Raw genomic sequence first — 19141 nt, 5'->3', positions numbered from 1 at the left:
GCAAGTAGGAAATTTCTATCATTCAGAAATGAGTCGTAGTTTTTTTCCTTCATCTGCCACTCGAGTGTTGCATTTCTTTTATGCTATTTTTCAACATTTTGTATACTGGCCATGATCTCCCAGCATGAAGGTACGAAACCTTAGCGGCTGTTACAAGACTTATTTCTCTTCTCCCATGTAACATTCTTGGAGCACAGGAATGGACAATTCCATTAAATTTCATCCATCTCTATTTCTAGATTTAATTCCACGAACATGCAAGATATCTGAATGCCTTTGACACTACAGAGCTCAAAATGGTTCACCATTGACGATACAGATTGGGTAAGTTAGTTTTGTTTTGTTATGTCCTGAGCAGCCATTGATCATTGTTGCCAACTAGTCAGTCGGCCTTGACTGAAAAGGTGAAAGCTAGCAAATAGCACAGAAGAGAACTTGGAGAATGACCAGTGATGACCTGGGGCAAGGGTGGCCTGGTTATGGACTGAGTGAGGAGGGCTGGCTTATTAAAGGGACAGCGCGCTCAAAAATGTTGTCCCGATCGTAAAGGGGCATGTGTGTTTGAGCATACTGTGATCAATCGTAAAAAACTTTCCTATGCATCTTACCTTAGTTTTCCTCACTTTTACACATGCGAAAACAAGGGTTTGGCATGGCCGTCTTGTGCTAATCTTATCCGTTGCTGCATTGCCCGAAGGTTGAGTGCCCCTGCAGCACTAAATCATATCACCCTGAAGCTTCCATCACTATTCCAAACAATATGCTCCACCTATTTTCATATTGTTAGTGGACAGCGTAGCCAAACGTGCCCAGTCATCACCCACGTCATAACATCAGTTAACGCAGAACCCGGAAGATCAACACACATATCCTCACAGCGCGTCCCAAATCAGATTTTCAAACAATAATTGTAAAGAAAACATCAATACTCTATTTTGCAAGTGCTTTTATCAAAGAACGCTCCAAAAACCAACCACATTATCAAGTGCCACTGATTGAGACCAATAGTTGTGTGTCCTTAGGCTCCATTTTAAAATGACGCACCTGGTATCCCTTACGGGTGAAGATGTGGATTCGACCCATCGGCTTCTTGCTACACCTTAAACAATGACAGGTTGCTCCTTGTCGCTGGTACCGCCAAAGGGCATATTGGTCCCGGTCGATCGTCCCACATAAGGGTAAGGCAAATCGAGGCATTTAGGCGTATATGCCATTGTTGATTTGAAGAAGTCATCCCATGGCAGCTGAAAACTATGGCATTCACAGAACGGTACAATATATCTGTGTAGATATCAGAATAAAAATATATTTTAGCATCCGTTCTTTATTCAAATTCATCCTGTAATTCTGCACCGGATGAAACCGAATAACTAACACAAACCACCCACAATGAACACACACGAAGTTGACTTAATTGCCTCATAGGGCGTGACTCCATTCCCGCCCCCCCTCGACCCTAGATAGGGATGTGTGGTGTGGGCACAGAATCAACAGTCTTAAGTTATGACGAGAGGCGTCTCAGGAGTTCGGCCTAGCGCTTTGACAGCTCTGAGTGTTTGCACTTGTCACAATTGACAAAAATACAGCCAGAAAATGTTGTGTGGTTCGTTTTGACTCCTTATTATCAAGCTGACGCTTGAAGGTAGCAAGTCAAAATATTTAATGTCACTTCTGTTCTCTACCAGCTTTGATCATCATTAAACCTGCTATGATAACAGCAATAATAACGTAACATACTACCCTATATATAGAGAGCGTTATTGCATAAGCTAAAGTATGATTCATGTATAACAAAGTACAATTCATCATTCTACAATGCCAACTTGAGCAATCATGGAGTTCATGTTATGCTCGTCTAAGCTATGCAATAGTATGATCAGGAGTCGAGTGACATAATTAAACACGCTTTCAGTCTCATCTATGCAAAACAGTTCAACCTGCACACTTAAACTCACGCTTTCCTGGCCTTGCTGTTCGGCATGCAAAGTGACCAGCAAAGTGACCACAACCTGCTGCTTGGACCTGTGATGGAAGGCTCTTCCCAACCCCAGAATCTGGTTCTTCCTCTCCGTTAGTCTGTTGTGCTTTACAAACATGATCTAATCTCCATAAACTATGTGCGTCATTTCCTGGGCCTGGAAAGAATGTCTAGAATCTGAACCTGCTCTTGTGCTTTCATTTGCATTGCTTATATGGTGCATCTATGTAAAAAAATGAAATGACATGTGCTGCTATGGACCCTTGATTCATTCCATTAGAATGAATGGGCTTCCACTTGGCGAACAAGCAAAGCGCGGTGTTCGCTCCTAGCTTTTTGGACACTTTAACCGCACATGTATAGTTTGGTATCGTGCTTCCCGTCCATGGCTGCTTATCGGCGCCGAAGCATCTCTTGACTCTGATATGAGCTAGTCTAACACGGGAAGTTGCCACTTGTGTTTGGCTTTCTTCTGTTTGAAAGGGGGAACTGTTCACCTTTAGCTGACCCTAATGGCAAGTGTCTATCAGTTTGTAGCTAGTGTCTGGTTCTGTCTTTTGAAAGCCACGCTCGCGTTGTGTGTGAATGCGTGCTTTCTACCCAAAGAACATCCATAGCTTATTGCTATGATGGTGTCCAAAACCGTGTGTATTTTCAAGGCATTATATTTTCCTACCGCAAGTGCCTACATGTGTCTGTTGCCACTAACTCGTGCATTTCCTGCCTTGGCCTCTTATCTGATTTGCCAGGTGCGAAACTTAGCCGTTGAAGATGAGAAGCTGCTATTCTGTGGTTAGCCAGAGGAATTAATCATGTCGAGTTCATTGCACGGAACAAGCTATGCGTTTGCGCTTTGCTGAACCCACAAGCGTTATTCATCGGCAATGTATCATCTACAGCAAATGCCTACCTTTGTCTGTTGAATTTTCTCTATCGAAAAGCGAACCAAGTCCCCTTGGAAAACTTTCTGCCCCCCAGCCCTTTCAATAATGCAACTTTAATTGCACACCCTGATATTCCATGGGACAAAGTGGTTTAGATACCACTAGCCTACACACATGTGTGGTTTTGGGTCGTCTATGAGCAATCGTCACAATATGCTCCAACGAACAACCATTTCAGGCCAAAAATCTAATCCTTTACTAGTTCCTACTTAAACTAAACACAAATAACAATTATTTGACTTATGAAGAAACTGCGAGTTAGGCACTCGGTTTTTTAAATATGGCGCGGTATACGGAACAACGTATTCTGTCCCCTATTTTCGTCAAATGGCATATTTGAATGTCGCTGAATTTTCCCATATGCAAACAGAAAAATGTCCCCTTTTTTTTAATCGCAAAAATATGATGTATAGTTAAACCAACATTATGTTAGGTAGTTGAATTCTCTTGCCGTAACGCGCAGTGTCCGCACTAAACTTGCATATATTGAAACTAAATGTTCCAATGTCCACTCTCAACACAGTAAATGTTATCCTTTTTGCGGTATTCCACAGCTTCTGTCCTTCTAGCCTGACGATAGCTCCCTTTGGTCCAAGGTCAGAACAATTGAAGCTTGTTTTCAGCATGGATGTTTGGTAGGCTTCTTTTTTGTGAAAGAATGCCACAATATTAAAACATACCGGTCAAGATGCCGGAGTGTGAACTGATTAATGTATTCTATCCCCACAAGCATCACACGAAGTGACCTTCACTCCATGGAGCAATGAGCACAGCTGGCCCATGTGGCATTTTGAAAAACCCAAGAAAATTAAACCAATTGTTGACTGGCATCCACCAATGCCGTGCAATCTTGAATACTGTCTCACCCATCACTAGTGCAGGTTATGAACCTATATGTGATGTAATTCACAGCGCTGTGGTCTTTCCATAGGCAAAAGCATTAAATCTGAGTCTCAATGTTCACAAAGAGCAGCTACCTTTCGATGATTATTTGAGCCCTGCAATCTCTTTGCTTCTTTGACGAGAGGTTTGTATTCATTATGTTGTGAGCATAACATGGGACACTATCTATACCACCTGAGGCAGCCCTGTTTAAGTTCAAGCGTGACAGGTCACATTACTTGCCCATACCAGGTTAGTGGTATTCATGATCAGACTAGGCCTTGTGTCAATTTGCTGTGCGTGTGCATAGGGTAAGCGCGGATGAGCGTTAGACAATTTTTCTGATTCACTCCCTGATTTTCGAATGCGTATCCAGGAAAACTTACCCTTGTGCTCAACATTGCAGTAGTGCGCGAATTCACGCAATCGCGACGGTCAAGCAAAAAGCGTATCTTCATGGGAAGGCCGTAGCAAGTCAGGAAGGGGCCTGAGGCGATTAAGAATTGGTTCCCACCATTCCAGTAGGGTGTGTCCTTGGCGGCAGAACAGTTTTCGAAATCTGAAAACAGCTGCTGAGTGCAGGCCAACCCAGCCAACATAGAATTCATTTGGTAGACTCTATCCGTTGTAACATGAATCTCAGCAGCACGTAGGGCCTCCAAACCGGGTTCCATTACCGGGTTCCTGCAATGTGAACTTACCGGGTCATTCCAACATAGGAGCATCCAGTAAGTTCTCCTTGCAGGAACCATTCCCCATTCCCACTTGAGCCCCCATAGGGCTCAATGGGAATGGGGGGAGGTACCAACGGGCACATTAAAAGTGTCCCGTTGTTACCTCCCTCTTTCCCTCGTGGGACCCGGAAAAGACGTCTAGTTTTACCAGACGTCTGATCCGGGTCCCGCAAAGGGAACCTCGTAATCAGCCCTGACAGAATGAAGGGGGCCGGTCCCGTACTGGCCCCCTTATTCCGTTAGCTCCACGGTCGTAATGAGGCCCATTGTCTAAAATTGGCACAGTATAAAACTATGAATTGTATTCTCCATAACGGTCATTCGAGGAGAGTTGGACCTTGGGGTGTAATATTCAGTGACAGTTACTTTTCGGTTCACAGAGCAGGGGAAGCCATGACTTCAAATTAGTTTTTGGCGACAGTTACACAAGTAAAACCCATGCTACATGGCTCTGAAATCCTCATGTAACCTAGGATTCTTTTTGTGTCTGTCCAGAACAGACCACAATATCATCTGATGATGTGTATATGTGCGTTCTAAATGCCATAAGTGCTTCAAGGCTCGCCGAGGCAAGGGAGGGGAGACCGAGGGAAGACGGAGAAGATTTTACTAGGCCAGGTGACAATGAGATCGCGAAAGGTGGGGAAAGGAAGAGGGCAGTGGAGTGCATAGGATAAACAGTCGAAATAAATAAATAAAAGAAGACGACAAATAAAAAGCAAGGCCAGCAGGTGGAAAGTGCAAGGGTAAGTGCAGATAACCAGTGTCAATTGCTGGTAGGGGGCAGTTAGGGATACAGAAACAGTACCAGACTGCAAGTGTCGCCAGGGGGGGCAGTGCAGGTGGGCAACTGGCAGGCAGGGGACCTTGGGCCGAGATGAAAGGGTAGCCAGGTCAGACGGTATCCTGGCAACCGGCTCCGTTTCAGACCGCAGATCAGCAGGGGTATAGGAGGAGAAAAGGCAGATCGAGATAGAGGAGAGGAAGGACCCAAGTTTGAACAGGGAGGGTAGATCAGAGAAGAAAGAAGTCAGCCAAGCCAGGGAATGATCAGTGATACCCCAGTTATCACGGAGACGGTTGAGCAGGATGGTAGGGTTCACCATGTCAAAGGCAGAGTAGCGATCGAGTAAGATGAGGACATAGGGGGTGAAGGAATCAAGGTTGGAGGGCACGTCCTTGGGGATGTTCAGGAGAGCAGGTTTCTGTGAGTCTGGTGGAAGTACACGAAGCATCCAGTTGGATGTTAGTCTCCAATAAGGAGAATTTCACAAGGAGACTTGTTAATTAAGAGGCATTAAGTAAACGTTAATGATGACCTTGGACACAGTGGAAGGAGGCCAAGAGTGCCACCATTAATGGGAGAAGAAGAGAAAGGAGAGAGCACAGAGACCATATGTAGATTCCCTAGCTGTGGTAAGGGAACAACGGAGTATGTCGTTGAGGGTTTGCCTTGAGTTAGCACAGGTATAGGTATCCGCGATAGGGAGGCCTGGGTTGGAGACCAGGATGTCTTTCGTAAACTTCTTCCTACCAGATTTAGTGAGCAAGCAGCCTAGTCGATAAACAGTTACAAAAAATAGGAGACAGAGAGCACCATGGAGTTGGTAGGCAGACGGAAGAAGAGTAATGTTGGACGCAACTGGGAAAAACACAAGGGAAGGACACAGGGAGGGGTGCATGCAAAAGGAAAACTGTCACTGTATGGAAACCTACCAACAACAGGCACTTATTGCCAAAAACCTGACAGAGGATACATTGGAAAATGACATTTTGGACACAATGGTGTGCTATATAGAGCTATGGAGAACCCAGAAAACACACACATCAAAAGACTGAAATGGTCTCTTGAGTAAAAAGGGGCCCACTCGCAGAGGTGTTGAAACATAAAACACTGCTAAGGCAGAACATTCTGGAAGTTATGGGGTTGACACAGGTCAGTCGATTGATCATTGCTATGAAAATCTTACCCAGCATAGGCTTTCAATGCCAGTGCTAAGCACTGCATATGTCGATGTGGTTTGGGTCTAGAAGTAGGGTTCGACAGACACCAAGTCTTAGTGTCCCGTTTACTGATGGCAACAATCCATTTGCCCATCAGCATTTCAACAACTGAAATGGGCAGGGCAGCACGGTTGTGCTAGGGCAATTCCATTTTCAAATATATCGCTGATAGCAATCGCAGACGTGTCTTATGGTTCGAGGAACATTACTATTAATGAAGGGAAGGTGAGAGAAATACACTAATGAATCATACTCCAAATTTAATCTGCATAATTAAATACTTTTTAATACATTTTGTTGCATTGATATTGAGTGTAATACCATTCATTTGTTGAAGTACAATGAAAACCCATTGGGGAACATATCAAAAATGTTCTGATGCTTGTTAATCTGCTTAGAATCACATGCTGTGCATATGGTCCGACATCCAGTGGTAACCGCAGAGTATTGCATCTTGTCTTTCGGGGACCGAAAGGGGACGTTGGCATAGGCGTGTCTGAAACACTATCCCTATTGTGACGTCTAGTACCCAAAATCCCTCACGCGCTAAGTTCCCTTAGATTGTTTTTTTCCACCCAGATAACTGGTATCCCTATAGCGGAGCTCTTCATGAGACATACTGAATTGTCGGTTTTATTCCCCGTTAAGTCACTTCGCCCATCAAGAACATCTTCGACGAAGACTACGGGGGAATCGTCTACGGCTGTGGGTTCCGGCACCTAAGATCCGGCGTTCGTACTTCCACGTGGTCTGGCCTTCTGGCCGGCCTACACATTTTGGAGAGTGGGCTCGGGGTTTGCCATACTGTTATGTCTTTCCTTTTATCCACTGCTTTCCTTTTTGGTCTGGTCACCCTTCCCTTCTGCTATGGAAAGGACTGCATTTAGATTCTGCCCTGTGTGTAGGGTCAGATATCCGTGAAAAGACGAGCACACGTCGTGTAACGCTTGTCTCCCCCCTAGAGCACGACGAGAAGCAGTGTTCGGCGTGTAAACTCCTAAAACCGTTAAGGAGCGCCGGTTGAAGCGGTGGGCCGCGTACGGAATGTCATGCGTGGAGCCTCCCTCCCCTGCCGCGACACCAGCCGAAAGTGATGGCGGTACATCGGATGACCAAACGTCCAACGCGGACGTTATAGACCTTGAGGCCTCAACTCCGGTCTTGCTACAGGGACCACACCCGGTGACGGGGGTGTACAATCGCACCGCACAAAGCACACAACCCAAGCACCATCCTCGACGACTTCGTTGAAGAAGGCGAAAGCGCCAACGGGTCCGCCGGAAACTTCGGCAGTGCCCACAGATCGGTCTGATCCGAAGCCTTCCCCCGCATCCGCAGCAGCGCATGACTGGGCATAGCAAACATAACAAGGGCGCTACTCCCTAAATACACGCGCCGAAGTTTCTGTACAAGAAACTTTGATGGTTTCCAAGGCCCGTACAGGCCTGAAAACTACAAGTAGGCCTCTACCTGAGAAGCCATCCGCTGACCCTTCTGGAGCCGTGGAAGACCTTTTCACTGCCGACACATCGGAAGCGTTGTCTCCCGAAGATTCGGTGACTAGCTGTAAGAGCATCAATAGGATTGCTACGGCGGTGGGCCTAGTTCCGGTTCCGCCCACAGTTATGGGCCAATCCGCCGAAAATGTTTCCACGGATTTGGAAGACGAGCCCGAAGACTCTTAAGAAGAAAGCCAGGTACCCCTCTCAAGCACCCTGAGGAGATCCTCTCAACGCCTTAGGGCGGAGAACAGGGTTCCTACTGAGCTAGGTCCATTTGGGTCATGGACCACGGAGCAATTCGAGGGGTGTATGGATCGGCTGGAGCAGTTTTCTCAGGGTTTCTGATCAACCTCAACCGAAGCCGAAAAAAAACTCTGGTAGACCCTAACCCTCAAACACAAGATGTCCAACACCTAGATGTCCAACACCAAGTTGATTATCAAGGAGATGTCCAGATGGACACGTATAGAGACATCTATACAGAAGAAGGGAGTCCTCTTTTCTGGACAACTATGGGGAAGATCAAGGAGCAACAGACAACTGGGAGGACACCCAGCAGGACGATCACAACTCTGATATTGTTTGCCTCGACTCTCCCCCATCCACCCCGATTCGACAAGCTTCCTAGGTGGATGATCAAATGGCTTTCAACAACATGTTGAAAAAAGCAGTGGAATTCTTTAAAATTACCACGCTTGAAGCCTTGCCCGAACAAGATTTTGCGGAGAACATTATTAATGAAAAGCCTCCGGCAAGCCAGTCTATGCCTCTCTTGAGCTCTGTAAAGAGACGGCTGGCCCCTTCCTTACTCACACCCGCTCAGACTAGGGCTGTGAACCCAAGGGTCGAAACTTTTCCGACCCTCCCCCACCGACTCGCTTTATATCAAAGGACACGCATTCCCAGACTCGCTGGTGGTGACCAACGCTCACAAGAGAGCAGGGTTCCCGTTGCCACGGGAGTCACCCCCGGACAAGGAGTCCAAAAGGTTGTATGCCTTAGGCAAACTGGTTACATCGGCGGCAGCCTATAACGTCCCGATTGCCAATAACGCAACGTTACTAGCAAGCTACGTCGACGCCCAATGGAACCTACTCCAGGAAGGCCTTCAAGAGGTTCAGAAACCAACCAGAGCCAAGCTTCTCGCCATTGTCTCGGAGGGTAAACTTGCCAATCAGAATGTGGTAAAGAATACCCTGGACACCGCAGAGACAGCAGGCAGGTCTCTCGCACAGGGTACTCTCCTAAAGAGGCACGCGTAGCTGCGCACGTCGGGCTTCAGGCCTGAGACCCAGGCATCCATTATCAACAAACCCATCGAAGAGGCCTACCTCTTCGGGAAGGCGGTAGACGATGCGTTGGAGACAGCCAAGAAGGAGCACGAGACTATTAAGTCGCTGAACCAAATTTCCCAGAAACCCTCTTCACAGAGGGGCAGTAATTCTCGGCGGTCCTTTCGAGGACAAGCCCGCGCCGCTCAAAACAATTTCGGCACGGGCAACTTCAACTCCAGTCAACCGGCTGCAAGCCCCACTTACTACCCCCAGAGGGGTCAGAAGCGCGGAAAGAATAGAGGCAGAGGCTCCAATTCCAGAGGAGCGTCAACTTCGGGTCAGAAATGACCACCAAGTCCAGGTCCCCTCCCATGTCTCCCCGGTCGGGGGTGATGAACATCTTTCCTCAAGGCATGGGAGGGGAATAACTTCAGACCAGTAGGTCTTAAAGACGGTCGCCCACGGTTACTGCGTGGAATTCGCCCGACCTCCACAGTTCATACCGCCAAAACATTGACGCCTTTCACCGGAACATCTGCAGATCCTGATCCATGAGGTGGAAGCGCTGCTGGGAAAGGACGCCATAGAAGCCGTCCCGATTCTTCAGGTAAACGAGGGTATCTATTCAGTGTACTTCCTTGTACCCAAAAAGGATCTCACCATGCGTCCTGTTCTAGACCTGCGCCCAGCGCACAAGTTCATAAAGCCCCAGAAGTTTTGCATGGTAACACTGCAAGAGGTGATCCCATTGCTAAAACAGGGGGACTTCATGACAACATTGGATATGAAAGATGCATACTTTCATATTTCAATGCTGCCAGCGCACAGAAAATTCCTAAGGTTCGTGATTCAGGACAAACACTACCAGTTCAAGGTACTCCCCTTCGGCATAGCCTCGGCGCCAAGGGTGTTTACCAAGGTCCTGGCAGTGGCAGCGGCACACCTGCGCAGACTTTCATTTCCAGTTTACCCTTATCTCGACGATTGGCTCATCACAGGGGACTCGTTCGACGTTTGTTTTTCGAACACCCAAAAAACAGTACTGTTCAGCCTGGGATTTTCTACCAACGAAAAGAAATCCAGTTTAGTCCCCAGCCAAGTAAAACCGTTCCTGGGGGCTCTAATTCGTACGGAAGATGGTCTAGTCTTCCCTTCCAGCGAGAGGGTTCACAACCTGCTCTCTGTTTCCTCAGTATGTAGCCAGTCGAGAGGTGACGGTACGCAAAGCTATGCGTTTGCTAGGGATGATGGCGTCTTGCAAATACTTGGTTCCCCGCGCGCGGCTGCGCATGCATCCCATGCAAGAGTGGCTCAACAGCCAGTGGTGTCAGGCCAGCGGACAATGGGAAGATCTGTCAGTTGTCTCGCCAGCCCTCATTCTCTCTCTGCAGTGGTGGTCGAGGGAGAACCTCTTGAAGGGGAAAACCTTCACCCCTGCAGTGGAAGCCACTCTCATGACAGACGCATCTCTCACGGGGTGGGGCCCTCACCTGCTTCAACAGACAGCGCACGGAGTGTGGTCCCTTCAGGTAGCGTCCAACCATATAAACCTATTGGAGCTACTAGCTGTGTTCAAAGCATTGAAAGCCTTTCAGGAGCAACTGCAAGGGAAAACAGCGCTGGTCCTAACCGACAGCACAACAGCAATGTATTACCTGAACAAACAGGGGGGGGCACTCCCTCTCCAGGGCTATCTAAGCTGTCCCAAACCATCTGTATATGGGCTCTCAAACACAAGATGTTCCTGATATCCCAACATCCCCGAATCAAGGTGACTGGTTCCTGGTGAAGAAGGGGAGTCGGGGGTGGGAGGAAGTAGGGAGCGTTGACCAATTTCCCCGACCAAGTTATCCAGAGACCCTTCCCCTTGGATCGGTTCTGGGGGTACCTGGAGGCGTAATCTTGGCATTGGGCGTTCTCCTGAGTAGCGAACGAGTCGATCACTGGAAACCCCCATTCTGCGAAGACATTGGATGCAATGTCTTTGTGCAGTCACCATTCGTACTCTTCTGGCAGAGGAAAATCTCTGCTGAGTACGTCTGCCAGACGATTGAGTTCCCTGAGGGAGGCAAGAAAGCCTAACACACGTTATTGCTATGCCAGCAAATAGAAACGTTTTGTCATCTGGTGCAGTTCCAAAGGCATCAATCCCTCGCCTTCACACATTGTGTTAAATCTAACCCATCTGTTGGACTCTGGGTTAGTCTTCAATTCCTTAAAGGTTCACCTAGCGGCGTTGTCAGCCTACACCACCTCACAGCAGAAGGTGGTGTGGTGGAAAATACCTGTGATTAAAGCCTTTATGGAAGGGGTTAAAAGAATGGTTTTAACTAGGCTCATGGGACCCCCCTTTGAGCCTATGCATAAAGCTAGTCTGAAAGACCTGACTTACAAGACAGCCCTTCTAGTAGCTATCGCTTCTATCAGAAGAGTTGGCGAACTACAGGCCCTCTCGGTTTTGGACCCCTTTGTTACAGTCCACAAAGATGAGGTAGTTCTGCGCACACATCCCAGATTTGCGCTGAAATTTTTTTCGAAGTTCCATGTGAACCAGTCAATCGAACTACCCACGTTCTTCCAGAGACCTATTAACATGGCCGAAAGAAGCCTTCACACATTAGATGTGCGCAGGGCAGCCATGTTCTACATGGATAGAACTAAACCACTGAGGAAAACTAAACCATTCTTTGTTTCAGTGGCAGCTGGTAGAGAAGGGGACCCTGTCTCTAAATCAGCAATATCAAGGTGAATTGTCAAATGCATCACACTGTTATACTCTTGCAAAGAGAGAACTGCCCTTCAAGCCTAGAGCACATTCCACTCGAAGCACTGGGGCATCCATAGCATTCATTGCAAATGTTCCCCTAGAGTCCATTTGCAAAGCGGCAACCTGGAGTTCTGTACACACCTTTACAAAAACACTCATTCTAGGTCTGATTCTCAGGTGGGACAAGCAGTACTAAGACATCTTTTTGCTACTGTTCCTTCTCACAGCCCACTTCCAACTCCGGGTACTGCACGCTAGTCTATGCACAGCGTGTGATTCTAAGCAGATTAACAAGCATCAGAAGACATGCATTACTTACCGTAAAAGCATTTCTGATTGTATCTGCTTAGATTCACATGCGCACTCCCTGCCTCCCTGCTCGGGATGGAAGGAACATAGACTTCTTACTACTTTCTCTCTTCATGTACTCACTCACTATAGCTTTGGGCTCCCTCATGGCAGAAAAAATACAATCGGAGGGACCTTGGCGCGTGAGGGATTTTGGGTACACGACACGACACGATAGGGATAGTGTTTCAGACACGCCTATGCCGACGTCCCCTTTCGGTCCCCGAAAGACAAGATGCAATACTCCGCGGTTACCACTGGATGTCGGACCATATGCACAGCATGTGAATCTAAGCAGATGTAATCATCAGAAATGCTTTTACGGTAAGTAATGCATGTCTTATTGTGAGATATTGTGAAAACAGCTACTCATTATTTATATGGGGAAGTCGACTGTTCTACAAGTACCTCTTTAGGTGGACAGGACTCGTTTGCAATATTTTGTGGCACTGTATGTGTCCTAGGAACAACATCTGGATCGATTCTATTAGTATGCATGGCCAACGCATTCAATGTCGAATCTTTCACAAATTCGATTTCTATTTACTGGTATATTGGCTTGGCCACCCATTGTTTGCTTCGTTTTATGAAGGCCTTGAGGTAAAAGCATCCCGAAATTGTTCTGCAGTTTGCTTATTCCCTCCCAACGTTCTCATTGTGCGCAAGTACAGCTAGTCTTGTTCTGGTACATACCGTCTATGCTGAAATGCAACCTTTTGGGCCTGTACTTTAGCCACATATTGTGGAACACCTCCAAATCTCTGGTATGACAGAATTCTGAGAGTCCCTTCATGTCTCTTGAAAGCGTTTCATCGTATAATATCGCCTCGAGAGCTTTGTGTGGAGGTGAACATGGCACCAACCACTTCTTTTTGCGTTCCTGCTCCTCCGATAAAGGTCCATGTGCACATTAGTGAAAATGTTGGTTTTCTGTCCATGATTGTACGTTGGACCAATGGTGCATCAATGAATACTATTTTTAAAGTAGAATTGCTACAGACCATCACAATTTTTGGAACTCCACCAAAGATGGTTGCTGATGGACTGATACCATTAAGATTTTTTCCGAACCCTTTTTTTCTACCAGCAGCTGTAATTTTTTTGACTGATTTGGTAACGTGCCATACATCAAATTGATGACGAATGTGTGGAAACTGCTCTCGCATGGTCCTGTGTGTCATGATCTCTGCTTCCAAAAGGTCAGGGTTTTCCCAACTCCCTTGGAAGCAGATCCATAACCCAGGTTCCGAGTGCCAACCAGTCCCTAACGGGACCTTTTGGACCCAGTCCTGGCGCCAGTGGCACCAGGCTCATAAATATGCCCAGTCCCAGCGCTGGAAGCGCCGGGCTCATAATGCTTGGGTGGACTTACCTGCAGCAGACCATGCTGCTTACTTGCCTGCCAGTTGAGTCTCTGATCCTCTTCTGTTTGGAACTACTTTTCCTGTTGGGTGGGGCAGGAGCCACTCCCTAGATTCAAAACACTGGAACTCTTCTGGAAAGCAGGAACTCTTTTCTTACCTAGGCGTGGCTGTGGAAGGAGACACCTAAGCACTACAGGAGGCTATTTAAACCACACCTGATGGATGAATCTTGCTTTGCGTTATTCTGCATCCTCAGCAGCAGAACTCTCATCGTGTCTTCTGCATCTGATCCTGGGCCTAAGGAAAAAGGCTTACCATTCTGAATCCAGTCTTCAGCAACACCTATAAAGACAAGAAAGAACAGGTTAGCATTACGGTCTTCAGTGACAGCTCTTCACTTACCTGGTCCATCGGCTGTCACCAACGCCTGGCGCTGCATTCCGGCATCTGAAAGACAAAGGCTTACCTACTCTTCGTGCGCTCCGGAGGTCTTCACACTGCATTCCGGCATCTGAAAGACAAAGGCTTACCTACTCTTCGCACGCTCCGGAGGCCTTCGGCGCTGCATCCCGCATCTGAAAGACAAAACAAGGTGCGTTTAAAGACATTGGGGAACTTTAATACTCACGTGCCATTACTCCTTTCCACATCCAACCCAGTGGGTATTCCGGCACCCTTCAGCCGCCCCGAACTTGTACCTGCAAAATAAAAAGACCGTTAGAGCGCATCGTGAAGCAGGCAACAAGCGCTTACTTACGTGCTTCCAGGCGCTTCTATTCATCACACGGGCTCCATCTTCAACTCACTTCAGCCCGCCATCCGCCATCGCCGGAACCCTGCAAAACAAGAGACATCATTACTAAAGACTTTAAAGACATTAGAATTACTCGAAACTTACCGTTCGTGCAGTAAACGACGGAGAGCAGTCCTCTGAAGTCAAGAGGCCTGCTCCCCTTATCCAGTGAAGAAACTGGTTACAGCACCCTGCCTCGAGGCAGATGGAGAGCACGGCGTTCGCTTACCTAAGACATCTTACCCTTCGAGCCAGACATACAGTGCACAGAGGTCCAGCCCAAAGAGCCAGCCGTGTGTTACACATCACCTTTGAAGATACGGTATACACCCAGTCAAGACCGGCGCCTCTACGGGAATCAGGTGAGCGTTACAGAACGCAAAGCCTACCACAACTCCCGTCCAGGCGCTATGGAAACCTGGGATACCGACCAGCTAGCCCAGTTACTTGGGGAACTAAGGGCAGAAGTGCATGCAGCCCGTCAGGAAACGAACGCTCTAAGAAGGGAACTGATTATTTCCAAGGAGCGAACAGATGATCTCGCTAGACAATTGCTACAGTCACAAGCCGGACAGACCCCGTTACCCGCATCTGGGGGAAATCTTCCTTCTACATCCTCTATGAATCCAGTGCAGATCAACCTACCTGGGAATGTACCTCTGGCTCCGCCCGAACGATTTTCTGGTGACCCAAAGAGGTTTGCAGTATTTATCAATCAGTGCCGGTTGCATTTCTTATGCCGGCCAGCAGCCTTTCCAACTGATCAAGCTAAAGTAGCTTTCGTGCTTTCGTACCTTAGTGGCAACGCGGCAGACTGGTCGATCCCTCTAGTAAATCAAGATGATCCGGTCCTCCATGATTTTCAAGCTTTTCAGCTCAGTATGGAAAAACTGTTCGCAAGACATTCACAGGGGCAGGCCTTGGACAATGAGCTTCTTTCGTTGCGACAAGGTAATCAAGACCTTTTGGCTTATATTGCGTCTTTCAACAGACTGATAGTGGAAACTCACTGGCCTGAGGACAAAAGGATTACGCTGTTTTATAGAGGTCTACGCGGAGAGCTCAAAGATGTGTTAGCCCAAGTAGTGAATCCCCCACAAGATTGTTCGGACTATATAGACTTAGTCGTTCAAATAGATCACAGACTGCAGAACAGGAAGGCCGATCGTTCCAAGTTTGATGCTCGAGTATTTTCCAAACCGCCAACTCCTTCCAAAGGAGTAGACTCCGGGGAACCCATGCAAATAGGGGGTCTGAAAGGTCCTCTAACACAAAAGGAGCGGGAAAGGAGAAAACAGTTGCAATTATGCCTCTATTGCGGAAACTCGGGGCACTTTCTTCGAGACTGTCCGGTGAAACCTGCCAAGAAGGCAGTAGGAGCTGCAGTTACCAAAGTTACAAACTCTGAGCAGGGAAACGACCTCGCCCGACAAGAATAGAGGTCCTCTTGCCGAGCGTGAAAACCAGTTCCGTGGCCTCGCATTTCGTGATACCTATGGTCCTCATTAGCCCTGATAATCCGGATCGATTACATGCAATTGAAGCTTACGTCGACAGCGGTGCCATCGGCAATTATGTGGATCATGAAAGGGTTTTGAGGATGAATCTAACTCTTTGTCCCAAGGCTGTAAAGGACGTCATTACTACGGTGGATGGTACGGAGATAGCCTCCGGGCCAGTAACGCATACCACTCAAGAAGTGACGCTAGTAAGTCAAGATGGACACCATGAGAATATCGTGTTCGATGTGATCAAGGCCCCTCAGTTTCAGATTATTCTAGGAATACCTTGGTTAGAGAAACACAATCCTCTGATCGATTGGCGAGCAAGAATGGTCCAGTTTCCAGAATGTGTCTCTACTTGTCACCCTCCACCTGGTGTTGCACTGGCAGCAATTTCTTCAGAGACTCCCCAGTTACCTCCCGAATACCTAGAATACCAAGATGTTTTCCGGAAGGATCAGGCTAACTCTCTACCTCCTCATAGGTCTTATGACTGCCAGATCGACCTGATACCTGGATCTACTCCTCCTTGTAGTAGAATTTATGCCCTCACCGAGCCTGAGAACCTTCACCTTCGACAATACCTGGATCAATACCTGGCAAATGGGTTTATTCGTCCTTCCAAGTCCCCTGCTTCTTCAACTTTGTTCTTCGTTCCAAAAAAGGAAGGAGACCTTAGAACTTGTATAGATTATAGCTCCCTGAACCAGATCACCGTTAAGAATAGATATCCGTTACCTTTGATCCCTGAACTCCTGGACCAAGTCAGAAAAGCATGCATATATACAAAGCTGGATCTTAGAGGAGCTTACCACTTGGTACGAGTAAAAGAGGGCGATGAATGGAAGACGGCCTTCCGCACCAAGTATGGGCTATTTGAATATCAGGTCATGCCCTTCGGACTTTGTAATGCCCCGGCCGCCTTTCAATATTTTATGAACGATGTCCTCAGAGAGCTCATAGATGTGTGTGTTGTTGTTTACATTGACGACATCCTCGTTTATTCTTCATCGGAATCTGAACATCGGAAACATGTGAAAATGGTCCTCGAAAGATTGCGTCAACACAAACTTTTCGCTAAGTTGGAAAAATGTGTTTCAACGTGACTGAAGTTGAATTCTTGGGATTCATATTATCACCTGGCGGAGTGCGTATGGATTCAAAGAAGGTCGATGCAGTTCTCAAATGGCCATCACCATCCTCCGTAAAAGGTGTGCAAAGCATGTTAGGCTTCGCTAACTTTTACCGCAGGTTTATCCCCGAATTCTCTCGAATAGTCCAGCCCATCACTGCCTTGTTAAAGAAAAACAAACGTTTTGAATGGTCTACCGAGGCGGAACAAGCTTTCCAGGATTTGAAGACTAAATTTATCTCTGCACCAATCTTAAAACACCCTCGCCCCGAACTCCCCTACATCGTGGAAACTGATGCTTCAAGCCTTGCCATGGGGGCAGTTCTATCACAAAAGGACCCGGTAACCAATCAGTTGCATCCCGTGGCATTTTGGTCCTGCAAATTCTCGCCTCCTGAAATCAATTACACGATTACTGACGAGGAACTTCTGGCTATCAAGTCTGCCTTTAAGGCTTGGCGGCATTATCTGCTGGGGGCCCGACACACCGTTACTGTGATTACGGATCACCGAAACCTGCAATATTTGAAAACCGCAAAAGCCCAATCCTCTAGACAACTCCGTTGGGCATTATTCTTTGCCGAGTTTGACTTCATAATTACCTATCGACCTGGTACAAAAAACGGTAAAGCTGATGCCCTTTCTCGGATGGGAGTGGAAGAACACTTGATCAACCCTAAACCTGTACCAATCATTCCCGAACAAAGAATTCTGGGTGTAATCGCCACAGAATCGATAGAGGAAGTTAAGGATAAAGCCAGGCAACTTGTAACTCCAGCAGACATACAGAATTGGCATCTGCAGGGAAAGGACTTTGCAGTAAAGGACAACTTATTGTATTTCCAAGAACGATTATACCTACCCAGCACAGATTTACAGAAAAAAGTAATCTCTTGTTATCACGATTCTTTAATGGAAGGACATCCCGGTATGGCCAAGACCTCAGAAAAGATCACGCGCTACTTCTGGTGGCCGTCTTGGAAAAAAGATATCAGAGACTTTATAATGTCCTGTGGAGTATGCGCCCAAAACAAGAGTCAAAAGGAAAGACCAGCAGGCCTCTTACGCCCTATTGACATCCCACCTCGCCCTTGGCATACGCTTTCTATGGACTTCATCACCGATCTACCTCCATGCTCCGGATACAATACGATTCTAGTAATCGTGGACTTATTCTCCAAGATGGCGCATTTCATTCCGCTCAAAGGCTTGCCAACAGCAGCAACTCTGGCCCGAGAATTTCTCGAAAACATCGTCCGACTGCACGGTTTTCCTTCGGTTCTAATTTCGGATCGAGGTAGTCAATTTCTCATTTTTGGCGAAGTTGCTGTCGGTCGGCTCATATTGATGTGAGACTATCGACCAGTCACCACCCTCAGACCGACGGACAAACCGAGAGGACCAATCAAACTCTGGAACAGTATTTACGCTGCATGCTGCAACAAACTGAGAAAACTTGGAAAGACATCCTTTGGATAGCCGAATGTGCCTACAATAACTCTGTCCATTCGGGAACTGGGAAAACCCCGTTTTTTCTTTTGTACGGCAGTCACCCTCGAACCTCGGAGTTGGATCCCCTCCAAGATCTTGAAACACCAGCAGTAGACTACCTGCATTCTACAATCACCCAAGCCTTTAAGGAAGCTGTTTCTCACCTTCAAAGGGCTAAAGAACAATACAAGAAAGGAGCAGATCAACATCGGAAGGAAGCCCCTCAATATCAAGCAGGGGATCAAGTCTGGTTATCCACCAAATATCTACCTCTAAAAGGGCCACGCACATTCAACCCAAGATACCTTGGTCCCTATTCCATCACTACCATAGTAAACCCAGTAGCGGTCAAGTTGGACTTGCCCCCGCACATGAAGATACATCCGGTCTTCCACGTCTCTCTATTAAAACCCGTGCAACCTCAAA

General features: G+C 47.2%; 1 protein-coding gene across 4 annotated transcripts in view; it reads left to right on the top strand.

Moving 5' to 3' along the window:
- Positions 1-19141, top strand: part of AFTPH (aftiphilin) — an 826627-nt gene that overhangs the window by 127759 nt on the left and 679727 nt on the right. For 2 of the 4 annotated variants that reach the window (XM_069608171.1, XM_069608170.1), the window contains exon 2: positions 240-324. The exons of the other annotated variants lie outside the window; for them this stretch is intronic. The gene's annotated coding sequence lies outside the window, so the exon portion shown is untranslated. The remainder of the gene's footprint in view (positions 1-239; positions 325-19141) is intronic. 4 annotated transcript variants of the gene reach the window in all.

The sequence above is a fragment of the Ambystoma mexicanum genome, chromosome 4q, assembly GCF_040938575.1.
Source record: "Ambystoma mexicanum isolate Mex_15411 chromosome 4q, UKY_AmexF1_1, whole genome shotgun sequence".
In the NCBI taxonomy this organism is placed as follows: Eukaryota; Metazoa; Chordata; class Amphibia; order Caudata; family Ambystomatidae; genus Ambystoma; species Ambystoma mexicanum.
The sequence above is the reverse complement of the archived record's forward strand: the minus strand, read 5'-3'. Positions and strand labels throughout refer to the sequence as shown.